The 15,611-nt window shown below is 41.5% G+C and overlaps 1 pseudogene; it reads left to right on the plus strand.

The window, feature by feature from the left end:
* The first annotated feature begins 11,117 nt into the window (after positions 1–11,117).
* LOC135204638 (multidrug resistance-associated protein 1-like) overlaps positions 11,118–15,611 on the plus strand; it is a 93,792-nt pseudogene continuing 89,298 nt past the window's right edge.

The following is a 15,611-nucleotide window of genomic DNA, read 5'->3' on the forward strand; positions in this document are numbered from 1 at the left end:
GTTGTTCTCCGACGCGTCGGAGACGGGTTGGGGAGCGACATTAGGCTCGGAGGAAGTGTCAGGCACCTGGGAACCAGCACAGGTGTCCTGGCACAAATAAATTGCAAAGAGCTCTTCGCCGTTCACCTGGCTTTGAAGAGTCTAGAACCTCTGGTGAGAGACAAGGTAGTACAAGTAAAACGTGGACAACACCCACCGCACTTGCCTACATTCGAAAACAGGGAGGGACTCACTCCTCGTTCCTTTACGAACTCACGAGGGACTTAATTACTTTGGACGTCTCACAGGAACATCTCCCTGCTGACAAGGTTCGTACAGGGAGTAAGGAATGTGAGGGCGGACAGGCTCAGCAGGAGGAACCAGTCCTTCATACAGAATGGACTCTGCACGAGGAAGTATGTCGCGATCTCTGGTCTCCTGTGGGGAACTCCTCACGTGGATCTATTCGCAACATACATTTCAAAAAGGCTCCCAGTGTTTTGCTCGGTCGTGGAAGACCCAAGAGCAATTATGGTAGACGCCTTCCTGCTAAACTGGTCTCGAGTGGACGTGTAACGCTTTTCCCCCATTCAAAATCCTGGGGTTAGTATTGAAAAAGGTTTGTGGCGTCAAAAGAGACGAGGATGACTTTAATAGCCCCCTTTTGGCCGGCCCAGGAATGGTTCACGGAGGTGGTAGAGTGGATCGTAGACTTTCCAAGATCCCTACCACGAAGGACGGATCTGCTCAAACAACCACACTTCAAGAGGTACCATCAAAAACCTCCCCGCTCTCGCTCTGACTGCCTTCGACTATCGAAAGACTTGTCAGAGCGAGAGGCTTTTCTCGCGAAGTGGCAAGCGCGATCGCGAGAGCTCGCAGAACCTCCACTTCGAAAAGTATACCAGTCGAAGTGGGGAGGTCTTTAGAAGGTGGTGTAGAGCCAAGAAGTTTGTCCTCCTCCTCTACCTCTATAGCGGAAATTGCTGATTTCTTGCTATTCTTGAGAGTAAAATCGCATCTAGCTGTATCCACAATAAAGGGATACAGGAGTATGCTCTCGGCTGTGTTCAGGAACAGAGGTTTAGATCTGGCAAATAACAAAGATCTCCACGATCTCATAAGATCATTTGAGACGTCAAAATCTAAGGAGCCAGTACCTCCGAACTGGAACTTGGACGTAGTCCTCAAATACCTGTCTTCGGATAAATTTGAACCTCCTCATCAGGCCTCATTTAGAGACGTAACTAGAAAATGCCTATTTCTTTTATCGTTAGCAACGGCAAAAAGAATTAGTGAGTTACAAGCTCTGCAGGATAAAGTAGGATTCAAGGGAGACTCGGCGATTTGCTCGTTTAAGACTCTGTTTTTAGCGAAAAACGAGAATCCCACGAATCCCTGGCCTAGGTCATTCGAAATCAAAGGAATGTCTAGTCTAGTAGGCAGAGAAGCAGAGAGGTCTCTATGCCCTGTTAGAGCTCTGAAGTTCTATCTTCAGAGGAAGCGTCAGTTGGGAGGCTCTAGACAAGGTCTTTGGTGCGTCGGTAAAAGACCCCACAAGACTGATGTCAAAGAACGCTCTAGCGTTCTTTGTAAGAAACGTCATTACGGACGCTCACAAGGTCTGTCCGGACGAACAATTACAACTTCTGAGGGTAAAAGCTCATGAAGTACGAGCGGTTGCGACGTCTCTCTCGTTTTATAAGAATAGTCGCTTTAAAAACATATTAGATACGACATATTGGAGATGCAACTCGGTATTTGCATCTCATTACTTGAAAGACGTGCGTGTGACGTATGAGAAGTGTTTTTCTCTAGGTCCTATCGTATCGGCAGATACGATTCTGGGTACGGGAGCCGACACCAATCCTTAATATGTATATACTGTTCTTCTGTTGGATATGGTCGAGAATCTCTTCGAACAATGGAGGATTCAGGCTCGCACGGGCGGCCGTCTATGTTGTTCATAAGAGAATTCTCGTCATATCCAATTAGTTGGGTATAATTTTTTTTTGAAATTATGTATGAGTGCGTAGTGGTTTTTGAGTTACGGTTGTTGTGACGAGTTCGGGGATAACTCGTAACAATCCTTAGTTCTAACACATGGTTAGGATCAGGTGGTCGGGATTGGTTGTGTGCTCCTTCTAAGGTGTATTGTCATTATAAGTGGATCAGCACCCATTGACAAAGTCCTTTTAGGCTCTGCTGAGTAAGTGGGTAAGACCCCATCGGCAGACCCACAAGAACTCTTGGCCATAGATCACATATCTCGCTAAAGTTTCTTGAGGTGATGCAGACTACTGGGCACACCCACCAAGTCTACCACCTATCAGGTAGGAACCAAGGTTTTATTTATACCTACAACATATGTTGTTTACCTGTCTATTCCATATAGTAGCTGTCTCTTACCCTCCACCGAAGGGTGCCAATCAGCTATGTATATCTGACAGGTAAGTTGATTGTATGAAAATGATATTGTTATGTTACAATAAAGTTTCATACATACTTACCTGGCAGATATATACAATTAAAGGCCCACCCAGCCTCCCCGCAGGAGACAGGTGGAAGAGAGAAAAATATGATAGAAAACGTGGGGATGGTTCCTAGTCCTGCCACCCAGGGCAGGCAGGTAGATCACCTGACCTACCTGTAGCGAGTGCGCGAATTTGAATTTCTGTCGGGGACGACGGAGTCTTAGCTATGTATATATCTGCCAGGTAAGTATGTATGAAACTTTATTGTAACATAACAATATCATTTTTCCTAACTATACAAACCTGAGGTCCTTTTACACATAGTCCCACCTCATGCCACCCCTCACTCTGCAGTTTTTGCTTGGGCCAAAAGCAAAAGTGATTTGTTTACCTCCCAGTCGCGCGCGCGCCTGTCGGACAAGCAGTTAACTACCGAACCCCTTGTTCGAAAGCTTACGACCTATCCAGCTGCCGCTAGTACCTTCCTATTGTAAAAGGACCTCAGGTTTGTATAGTTAGGAAAATGCAATTTTTTTTGGACAAATTGTCATGTTAGGGGCTGCGCTACCGGGTGGACCTTCGGGTCCCTACCTGACGTAAGCCCCGGTCGTTGAGGAGGGATCCTGCCCCATTTCTCGATGTCTACGGGAATCGAGAGGACCACCAGCCGATATCGTTTGACGAATTCGGTGGTGTTTTCGCAGAATGCTTAGAATTCTACGGAATTTCTAGCGCACTCAGAGTGTTCGAGTTTTTTACGATCTCCAAACACTTAGGCGAGACCACGGTCCAAAGTGAGTGAGAATCCCCGATAATTGTTACACGATAATCGGGAACCTCGCTTATGCTCGAATTCCTGTTAATTTCTAGCATTTGGAAGAAGACTGCTGCTGAAAGAAGAGTACTATCTCACAGTAGGCGATTAACCTGGAATAGAGGAGAACGGACGGAACTTCCAGTTTGGCTTGAACTATCGTCTCGGTATTCTGTTCACCATTGAAGCTTTCCTTTGGGGAAAGACTTCTCCTTCACTCTCTTGACTAGAGAACGAAGGCGGTCGATCTCCAAATCCTTATTCTCATTCCTCGAGAGGAAAAAGAATTTAGGATGGAGGTCGTGGTACAGAACCTACAAATATACTACGTATATTACCCTCGCGACATGATTCTTTTAACAGTTGAATTGTCCGGGGGGTAGGCGCATACCGTAGTTAACTCTACGGTTTGTGACCGAGACGAATTGTATCTTAATTGAACTGCAACTCGGGGTTGCCTGCAACCTCCCAGCAGTTATCAGTTTCGATTTTAGATAACTTGGTATTGTCATGACAACACCAAATCAGCTTTTGTATTTACCGAAACCTCCGTTTCGTTTAAATATAATTGCTCGAGCGTATTCTTTATGCTCGATGGTTCTAGCCGAACACATTCCTTCGTGGAATAATGGATTACCTGGCACTCAGGATGACGAGTCACCGAGAGCTACTGCATATTGAACTGCCTGATAGCAGCTCAGTATCAGCTAGGTCTCGGAGATGCACGGTCGGTTACGTCTCTCTCTCCCCTGGTTTTGATTGACTACCGAACCGTATCTCTGCCCAACAATCATGGACTTAGGTCTCTGATTACGGGGATTCTCGCAATAATGAAGGACCATCTACTGCTGTGACGCTCGATTCATCGCCTTCGACATTGCGAGAATTTTTAACAGAGATATCTCTTGGACTCTCTCATCTTTCTGTTTACCGCACGGTAACAGAAGTCTGTACTAGTCTCCCGCTGCATCGTACCGCGATAATGCGAATGATTTTTTACAGACATCTGAGTTTGTCTTCAAATATCTCGTATTCGTAGGTGTGCAATTATTCATTGCTCGCCCCGAATTAACAGATATGTCAGAAGACATCGCCTACTCTCCGACCTGACAGCTCTACTTCCAAATGTTCAGCCCATGAGAAGCAGTTCTTCAGGCAGTATTTCCTGTCTTCATTACTGAAAAGCGCTCCGCTTTTATTGCAACTATGATCCTCACCGGACAGCAATGAATAGCGGTTAGCGTTCTCAGTCTTTGTAGCACAGGTTCAGAATCTTGAGAATCCTTCTCTCGGTTCAGCTGTGAGGACGTTAGGTTGCTTTTTCTGTACACCTCGTCTTCAACGACACATAGTGTTGTTTCTCCTTAGCTGAGAATCAACTATACTATGAGATATCTTGCCATCAGGGACCTCGGTCTCTAGAAGGCAATTGACTTTCGCCTGTTGGGCACATGCCTTAAGAGAATCATCACCTCGCTCTGGCATCGGTGACGAACAAATTATTTGTTTAGTCTCTTGGCATAACCCTTTTAAGGCGAAGGTCACGTGACTTGCTCGGGTGCTTGGGACACTTGCCTCCTACCGAACGCAGTCAGTCGGCAGCTGTCAGAGCGCCCAAGTCAGTTACGAACTTCGCTGTGGACTTAGTTCGGTGGTTGTTCCATAACAGTCTTTTCTTCGTCCTAACGGCTTGTCACAGTACCCATACCATCGCACCCACCATTGAGTGTCGGTGTCCTATCCACTACCGAGGAGAACTTCACTGCATGGGGATAGGAGAATGTGAGACTTCGCTGCAGACGAATAGACCAGTATGGGTACAGGACATCACCGAAGTCGAGAAGAGGGATAGGTCTACGACCATTCCCTTCTTTTCCTCTTGAGGTAATTGCATGACTTTTCCTGCGAAGTCAAGCATCCAGGGGATGGGGATTCGTGACGCTCGATTTCGTACCGACTTCGTAGCGAAGACTCAGAACCCTTCGGTTCCTGACGATCGGTTAGAGTCCTTCCACAATCCCCTCCCTAATGGACTTCACCGCCTTCGATGTGAAGGAGATTTTTTCTGCTTTGTCCTGTGAAAGCGCGACCGCGCTTTCTGAAGAAACTCGACATCCCCAGGCTGAGTGTTGAAGACTCTTCGTCAGCACCAAGATGACCTAGAAGTACACTCCCTCGAGTTACAAGAACTTCTCCGTGGCGCAGGAACTGAAGGCAGGGGTCTGGTACAACCAGACCACTGGCACCTCCTTCTACCTTTTGGATATTGCCACAGGTCCTTGGATCGTTTTCCTTGGGACCGTGGTGGCTGCTCAACACGTTGTGTAGCTAACCCAGACCCTAGCAGGCTGAACAGCATCGAGTCCTGGTGTGACTGTAAGAATAGATAAGTGAATGAGAAAGTGACTGGCTTCTCTTCCTATCTTTTTCTCCCCCGCCCCCTCTACCTGTGGGTAGAGGGAATACGGTCATCACCTTGCTGGATAAGGACGAGGATGCCGGTGAGCTACTCGACAGAGCCCCATCCTATCCCTTTCACTAGGGATGGGAGCGAATATCCACCACTTCCTCCTACAAGGGGGGGGAAGTGGATGCCAACAAGAGACAAACCATAACTTTATGTTGCCTCTTGCAAATAGGAACTTGTTCTTGTTTGCTGGTACGAAGAGATACGCTTGCCTCTCTCTTAGTACTCGGTCCAGAGGTCTGACCATTGATCCTGCGGTGCACACCCCGATCAATCGGACAGAGGCTTGGATCCCTCCCTCGCTCTTACGACCAGGGAGACTTCCAAGGTTGGGCGAACACCAGTCTGTTCACAAAAGACTCAGATTCCACCCACCAAGAAGTGAGTCTTCCTATTGTAAAAGGACCGAAGGTTTGTATGCCGTGTCGGAACAAAAAATGACAATTTGTCCAAAATTGCATTTTTCCTAACTATACAAACCTGAGGTCCTTTTACACATTAGTCCCACCTCTGCCACCCCTCCTACTCTGCAGTTTCTTTTTGCTTGGGCCAAAGCAAAAGTGATTTGTTTACCTCCCAGTCGCGCGCGCGCCTGTCGGACAAGCAGTAACTACCACGAACCCCCTTGTTCGAAAGCTTACGACCTATCCACTGCCGCTAGTACCTTCCTATTGTAAAAGGACCCTCAGGTTTGTATAGTTAGGAAAAAAGTGCAATTTTGGACAAATTGTCATTTCAGGAGGTAAAATTCTATAGAAAAACATCAACTGCCACAGTCTAGTTCGCCGCGATATAAGGGCTTGGATCTACCTTTATTTAAAATGTTAAATTATCATTTAATCAATTTTGGCATTTAAACTCAATATTTTTACTAATCTCCATTGGCTTAGCCCTGTCACATGTCTTAACCAATTTAAATATTATTCATCCATAGGGGGTGTAGCTCCCCCCCTAGCTGCAACCCCCTTCATTCCTTTTACAGTGCCTCGTTTCATGTTCTTACTTTCCGTAACACTCTCCTAACTGCTTGAGGTTTTCCTTCTGTTACGCCTTTCAAACCTGTCAATTTCCGTTTGAGCGCTGAATGACCTCGTAGGTCCCAGTGCTTGGCTGTTGGCCCACAATCCTAATACAGCCAATCATTTATTTTACTTTATAATTTGGTAAAATCGTGGTGCAACAATTTATTTATTTGGCTAGTCGACTTTGAGTTTTGTTATGATTCAATCAAACTTGGCAAATGAATTTATTGTGTAATAGTAAGAGAATGTCTAATATTTGAGCCTAAGGTAATTCCGGGCAATAACTCCGCACAGACTGCAAGGAATGTTCCCCTGAATACGACAGCCACTAGGGATTGGGTCTTCAAATGTATTTCGCCATGATTAATACTAGCCCCTGGGGGTTAATTACAGTCGACCTGGTAAAAATAAAGGTAAATTCTTAATAAGCCACCCAAATACCATAGGAGACTGTAATTTCCAAAGAAATACTCAATGCCGAGCTATTACATATGATCTGCCGAGCCTAATATAGCACCCAGATACAACCTATCTTCACATAGGCTAAGCTAGCTCTTCAGACCATTTCTAAGGAAAGGGCTGAATAGCCTCTTTGATATAATACTCTCTCTCTCTCTCTCTCTCTCTCTCTCTCTCTCTCTCTCTCTCTCTCTCTCTCTCTCTCTCTCATCTCTCTCTCTCTCTCTATTAATTTTGATTATGTTTTAATAATTTTTTTCTCTTACTAGTGGACTACCAAACCTTTGCACTGGACAACATGGCTCCCAGTGAAACATCCACAGAGGGCAATGCGACAAATCAGAATTGGATATCGTACATGTCTGAACAGTTATATTCGGTAAGCGTGATAATTATTAATTATTCATAATAATAACATATAACCTTCATTTGTTTATAGTAAAAGAAACATGTGAAAAGGTAAGATTATTATTGATTAATACATACAGCTGATAATTACGACATGCTGTAGACCTACATTTACTTTATACGGTTATTCTGTAGCTCATGTTGTTGCCAACATATAGACTGTACAAAATGTCAGCATTGTAAAAGTAAAGGCAATGTCATATTTCCGAATATTTTGCCTTTATTTGATCATTTTATTCATATCTGTCCTATATCAATTAATCATGTTTTGAGAGGACTGGGATTTACTTGAGGGAACCCCTCCATATTCGCGCACTCCGTATTTGCAGACTCATGCATTCGCGGATTTCTCTCTGGATTATATATCCCTATTATACGATAAAAAAATTCGCATATTCACAGTATTTTCCCATGAGAAATATCCACAAATTACGTATTTTTTTCCCTATAAATTTCAGCATAAAATGCACTTTTTCTGATAAAACTATTAAAAAAATGGTATAAACATTTTTAGTGGTTTTTTCTTGAGTTCGAACTAACAAAATAGTTTTAATTGTTTATATAAGGGTTTCAACTATTCATGGGTTCTAGCTATTTGATAGCGGGGTCTGGTACACATCCCCCTGCAAAATACAAGGGGACCACTGTAATAATATGTAAATGGCGGTTAAGTTATCAAACGAGAGGTCGTCCAATTCCAGGGAATCATCGAAGCCTGGGAGTCTGACAGACCCAAGTTTGGAAGCTTCTTCGAGCAGTTCCTCTTCCTGTTTCCTTGTGGGATTCTGTGGCTCTGCTCTCCGCCTACTCGTGCTGCTGTGCAGAGATAGGTACCATGCTCTGCCCTGGACTTACGTTACGTATTTTAAGCTGGTGAGTTTTTTAGTAGTGCTTCATGGTGGGGTGATTGTAATGAATGAAATGAAATTAATATGAACAGATGAAACAGTATTGATTTTGCATAAATGTGGTGTATTCATTTGCTTGCTTGCTGTTATGATTTTATGTAAAAGGGTTTATTTATTTTTCTTTCATTATTTTAGTGCTCAGTCATGTTTTTTAACAGATTTTGGTGAAATTAGCAGCTTGTGAACTCTCAGTGTTCTTGGTAGATGTACAGTATTGATATTTTTCATTTATTAACTTCTATAACTGTGTAGCTATACAATGCTATGTTTGGTTTATACCTATAATCTTACAATAATTTCCCTACATAGCCTACAGTAAAATCCCCCATTAAACTCATTTAGATGTGAATTTGAAAGTCTGCAATCTTTTTGAAAGGTATCCTAAAAGAGTGGTTTGTGTTTCAGCTCGTATTCATGATGTTGAGCGGAACAAAACGATTTTAGAATTCATGTCCGAAGTGAGTTTAGCCTTGAATGGGTTGCAGCAGCCACTGAGTGACTTGTGATGCCAGTTGTTCTCTTACGACATATGTAAGTATTGCTCTAGTTGTCAAAATCTCAATTTAGTATTGTAGATAATTGTGTGCTTATTTAAGAGGCGTAATTAAGAGTGCTCGCGCTGTCCCTTCAGCCTTGAGTGGCTGCCCACTTTTCAGCTTTGGACATTTCCTTTCCTTCATTCCAGCCTCCTTTCTTGCTGGTCAGTCTCTCTGAATTGTTGCAGATTAGTGCAACTGTGGCACTCTCTCCTCTGAGTCTCACCTTTAGAGCCTGGGTTACGACAGAGGTTCCATTCTTGAGACGTGTTGTAAGCCGAAAATCATCGTAAGCCAGAACATAAAAAACCTTAAGAAAACAATTACTTTTAATGCTTTGGGTGCATTGAAAACTATGTAAACTGCATTCTTATTGCATTTTTCATCTAAAAAAACCTTCAAATATTGATTATTTTGCATTTTTGGTGTCATATTTCTTCTGCCAGATGAGCATTGTAACCCTGGAAATAATTTCTGAATAATATAATTGAAAAGCGCCTTAACCTTGGAACGTCGTAAGCCGAACCTTTCGTAACCCGGGGACTGCCTGTACTTCATATTCTAAACCTCTCTTGCTCTCTTAAGCAGCCCCAAAGCTTGAATATATTGCAGAAATTGTTTCATTCTTTTATTCATTCATTAATGAATGTATTTTAGCTTCCATAAATATGCCTGAGGAAAAAAAAAATGAAGTCACAAACACCCAATGGGTAGTGGTAGGTTACATAATTTTTAGTAGAAAATTTCATTTCATTATCTGGTAAAGTGAATAGGCCTGGAAAGAACTGGTAAAACAAAGTAGACTTAGGGAATTTTGTAGCATGGGACTTTAATTCTTGTGTTTCATCAGTAAATATTACGTATATTTCTTGCAACATGTTCTGTGATTGCGACAATTATCTAAAGTAATTTTTTGGTTTGGTCTCGTTTTCCAGTCACTGGAGTTCTTCATGTTGACAGCGAGTCGATCACGTGGCTGCAGGAGTAGTGCCTTACTTTGGTTTTTCTGGCTCAGCATGGCGGTTTGTGGACTGCCAAAACTTTTGCACTGTTGTTCTTGGAGCCACATTTCAAAGGTATGTTACTTGTCAGGCAATGGATGGAAATATGATTGACGTACTTTATTGCTCACGGTAAGATTCACGCATACGCACCAGTGGTCTTGACGTGCAGATTAGGTTAGCTTTTTTATTCCATTTTCATTCCATAATATAACACTAAGCTGGGTTTTATTTACGTACAGGAGGTCACCACTGAGAATGTTACCGTATATGTGATCCAGTACGTGGGTATGGTATTGCAGTTTATCATAAGCTGTTTGCAGACAATCCTCCGTTATCTGAGGCCGAGGTCAGTTCAACTGATCTCTCTCTCTCTCAGCTTTGTTATATTTGTATGATAATTATAGTCCCTGTATTCAGAGAAGCAAGGATATTTTTAAGACCTACAGTTTTGAATTGCAGGACCTTCACCCATCACAAAAGGCCTCCTTTATCAATCAGATTAGTTTCCACTGGTGCAGTAACCTTGTCTGGAAGGGCTGGGAAGAAGCCTCTTGTGATTGACAACTTGTGGCAGCTTCCGAGGACTGTTCCTCGCGTTATTGCCTCGGGTTATGGAATCATGCTTGTGAAAAGGTAAAAAGTAGCAGTGACAACCCTCGTGGAGTTCCATCTGCAGCTGAAGCTTTTCATGTTGGAGCTGTTTGTTTTGGTGAATTAACATAACTTTCACTCTGACATCACCTTGAAATGACTTGAAGATCTAAACAGGTTTATTTATATGAGATTTTAATTCATTTCCCCTGGAAGTTAGTATTATAAGTGATAGAAAGTACTCAGTTACGACAATTTTTCTCAAACATGAACACCACTGAACTTGGAAATGAAAGCTGATTTTTTCTCCTTGTAAGATGGCAACTTAGATTAGTGATATGACCATTAATCAAAATACGTTTTGTTTCTAGTTTTAAACACAGGGACCAGCATTAACAAAAATGAGAGACTTCATTGCCAGGAAGACAAATTGCCAACACTTTGGATCATTGTGAGAGCATATTTTTGGCCCTTCATGTACGCTAATATGCTGTATCTCTGTCTCAAAGTGTTTGTACTATTTATGCCACAAATGCTCAGGTACGTAGAAACCAAAATTTCAGATCTTCACAATGAAAATGATAACATTTCTATCCATTGTGGTAGACAGTAAAATGATATCGAAAGAGCAAAATTTCAAAACTGATAAATTAGGGTTTGTTAACATGTAGACCTATGTACATATAAATGGATTTTCTATATACCTTTCACTTTCCGCATATGACAAAATCGTAGTTTAGTAAATGGAGCTCGATTTGTAACTTTTATGTTATTACAGTACTAAGTGAAATAACACTTATTGCCTTGAGGTATTTCTGTGTAACTGGCATTACATCAAAGGTGCCGTTATTGTTAGAATGCATTAAGTGAAGAGGATAATACTGGTCTTAGATTTGTAGGAGTATTTGGCTGCAGTTGGTATCATGTCTGTTGTAACCTTGTCATCACGTCATGCGGTGCACTGTAAGCATTATATAAGGTTCTTTGCAGCATCCCTTTGACCCACAGATGTAACCTCTTTCATTCATTTTACTGTACCTCCGTTCATATTCTCTCTCTTCTTACTTTCTTCATCCATCTCATAAGAATTGATTCATTGTGTAACTGTCTGTGAGGTTTTGTTTCCTCCAGTTACCCCTTTTCAAACACGTTTCTTACTTTCTCACTGTCAATTTTAGTTTTAGGACTGAATAACCTCATAGGTTCCAGCTTTTGGCCTTTGACCTAGATTCTATATTCGTGTTCTATAACCTTTGCCATTTGTTGATTTTCTTCTTCTCCAGTCTGCTGATTGATTTTGCCAGCAATAAAAATGAACCAACGTGGCACGGCTTTGTGTACTGTGGTGTCCTCCTGTTAGTTTCCATGTTGACGACAGTGATCAAGAATCTGTTCTACTACAAAGACCAGATAATTATGCTCCAATTGAAGACGTCTCTCATGGCTGCAGTTTACAGAAAGGTAATTTTTATGGTGACACAGTTAAAACATCTCTGTCAGAGTTTATTGTGAGATTGTTGATAAAAAATGAGTGAAAAGTTTTCCCCTTCATGGTATAGATTTCAAGGTTAGATGCTAGAAATGACAAATGTCTTGCAAAGAGAAATGCTAAGCCAAAATATTTTCAAGATAACAACTGAACAAGGAGGTAAAGCGAGTTGCTTTCTTAGTATGGTTATTGTGAATAGTTAACTTGTGATTCATGTTACTTTATCTCGCCCCATGTCTGGATCAGTGCTTCTTACTTTCTGATATGCTTAATCTAATGAAGAAAAATGGGATCAGTCTTCTTCTTTCCCTTTCCCAAAAGAAATGAGAAAATTAAGACAAATGATTGTTGTTTCTTTGGACCCCAAGTCATATCTTTAAGCTTCAATTATATGACGGCAAATCATTATGCTTTCGTGGGCTGTGAATTCAATGTACCTGATTTAATTGTGGTTAATGTTTGCATGTCTAAAGTCAGTTATCATATTCATTTTTTTTTTCAGGCGATGCGACTTTCCACATCTGCGAGAACCAGATACACAATTGGCGAGATAACAAACCTGTTGTCTTTGGATTCACAGCGTGTTAGCGACACAGTCTTCTTCCTCAATCACGTCTGGGGAGGACCAATGATCATTTCCATTGTCTTGTATCTTCTGTGGCAGATCTTGGGTAGGTATGCTATAAAACACGTGCTCTTTCAATCGTTTCATAGGAGGATCGTTGAGTTACTATTTTTTGGGTAGTTTTAAGGATTTTAGACTATTCATAGACTATTCATAAGGGAAGAACATGATAGCCTTCCAACTTAAATTCTAAGAATTAAAGGTTAACTTCATCGAGAAAATTTTGCTCTGTGGCAATTTTGAATTTAAAGGCTGCAAAACTAACATAATCATGACACCAGATACTGGCGAAACACTTTAATATCTCTCAGTATACAGGCAATCCACGGTTATCGGTAGACTTGGTTATTGGCGATCTTGTTTCATGGGGCCCCCGGGAACAGAATCCCCACTGATAACCGGGAACTGCCTGTACCATCTTTGTAGTACCCACTTCAAGACTGACATTTAGACATTTTTATTGTGAAATTTTTGTGGCTCACTATATTTTCAAGTGATGTGTCTTATATTAGATTCATTGTCTAGTATCTTTTGTTTGTGAAATGGTCGATAGCATTAAGAAACTGCGTTCTTTTTTCTTTGGTAATGATGACTGGTTTTGGTCTTCCTCTTGGTCTCCATTTTCTGATATGTACCAGATGTACAACATGTTCATTGATTAGAGGGGCAGTTATCATCTAGTGAAGGGAATTTAGGCAAATTGCTCTCTGGGCCTCTACCCTAGTTTTTTTTCCCTGGTTGGTACATAAAGTAGCTTATGAGTTCCTGAAGAAATTCTTGACTGGATTTTTTAATTTATGGGAAAACTTGATCATAGCTAACAGTCCTTTAAAGGAGTAGCACTCTGAGTGCACCTCGTACAGTGCACTACGTGAGGTTCTTTGCAGTGTCATTTCAGCCTCCAACTGCAACCCCTTTTGTTCCTTTCACTGTACCTCTGCTCACATTCTCTCATCCATCTTTCTTTCCACTCTCTCCGAACAGTTGTTTCATAATGCAACTGCAAATTTTACCTCATGTTACACCTTTAAAACCTTTAGCTCTCAACTTCCCTTTCAGTGCTGAATGATCATGTGGGACTCAGCACTTGGTTTCTGGTCTAAATTTTATATTCCATCCCATTTCATACTTAGCCAAGAAGGCCAAGAAAAAAGAAAGGCCAGTGAGGTGATAATTTACCCAAAAATGTCAAAAGTTCTCCTTCTTTGTCTTTCAGGGCCTCCAGTTCTGGCAGGGGTAGGCATCCTTGTTCTTTTGGTCCCTGTGAATAGTGTAATCGCGAACAAGATTAAGGTTATTTCTGCTTCGCAAATGAAACTGCAGGACAAGAGAATCAAGATGCTGACGGAAATTATTAGCGGAATCAAGGTGAGAGTGGTTAGCAAGGAATTTTAACACTTCGAGTGCCTTGGGTTGCTGGGTAAGTAAGTATACGTATCTTAGTTTTACCAGACCACTGAGCTGATTAACAGCTCTCCTAGGGCTGGCCCAAAGGATTAGACATTTTTACATGACTAGGAACCAATTGGTCACCTAGCAAGAGGACCTACCGCTTATTGTGGGATCCGAACCACATTATATCGAGAAATGTATTTCTATCACCAGAAATAAATTCCTCTGGTTTCGTGTTGGCCGAGCCGAGAATCGAACTTGGATTAGTAGCTGAGCACAAAATCCACTCGGCCAACATGGAACTATTGGGTTGCTGGGAGGTGCTGTGGTTTACATACTTGTGTGATTATATCTCGTCTGAATGTTTAAATGTATCTTTAAATTAATGGTTTTAAACTTATTTTTTATTATATTTCTGGCAATTTTAGGTTTTTTTGAGTCTATAAATGCTAATTTGTGTTATTATTCATGATATATTATTTATCTTGACGGATATTCATTCCATGTGAATTTACGTAGTTTGGGACTATTTGTATGACCAAGTTGTATTTAAAAACCATTTAGTCTGCAATTATAATAAAATTCTTAGTGGTGAAATGAATCTTCAGATATTTCCTTTTTTCATTCAATATTGTAAAGAAATTAAATCCAGGGGTATTCATATACAGGCAGTCCCCGGGTTATGACGGGGGTTCCGTTCTTGAGACGCGTCGTAAGCCGAAAATCGTCGTAAGCTGGAACATCGTCAAAAATCTTAAGAAAACCTTACTTTTAATGCTTTGGGTGCATTAAAAACTATGTAAACTGCATTTTTATGGCATTTTTCATAAAAAAACCTTTAAACCTATTGATTATTTTTTTGCATTTTGGTGTCATACTTCATCTGCCAGATCAGCGTTTGTAGCGTCGTAACCCTGGAGATAATTTCTTATTAAAATAATTGAAAAGCGTCGTAACCTCGGAACGTCGTAAGCCGAGACAGTCGTAACCTGGGGACTGCCTGTAATGTCAGTGTTCCTGATCAGTTATGGTGTCAAAGTTTAACCAATTGTCCTGTACTATAGTATATCATTAATTTTTGGGAAAATGTGACCAGTCATTATTGCATCTGGGTGTGCACAAATATATTTAATTAGAAGGCAAAATGATAAGTCATTTATTTATGTGGGCTACATAGCTATTTCTGAAATTGTACTTTCTTCAGAAGTACCTTTCCAGATATGACTCTTAAATTGAAACAATGATTGTTCCGACACGGCATACAAAACCTTCGGTCCTTTTACAATAGAAGGTACTAGCGGCAGCTGGATAGGTCGTAAGCTTTCGAACAAGGGGTTCGGTAGTTAACTGCTTGTCCGACAGGCGCGCGCGCGCGACTGGTAGGTAAACAAATCACTTTTGCTTTCGGCCTGCTGGCGTGTGGACGTATATCATCGCTCTCTG

The sequence above is a fragment of the Macrobrachium nipponense genome, chromosome 47, assembly GCF_015104395.2.
Source record: "Macrobrachium nipponense isolate FS-2020 chromosome 47, ASM1510439v2, whole genome shotgun sequence".
Classification (NCBI taxonomy): Eukaryota; Metazoa; Arthropoda; class Malacostraca; order Decapoda; family Palaemonidae; genus Macrobrachium; species Macrobrachium nipponense.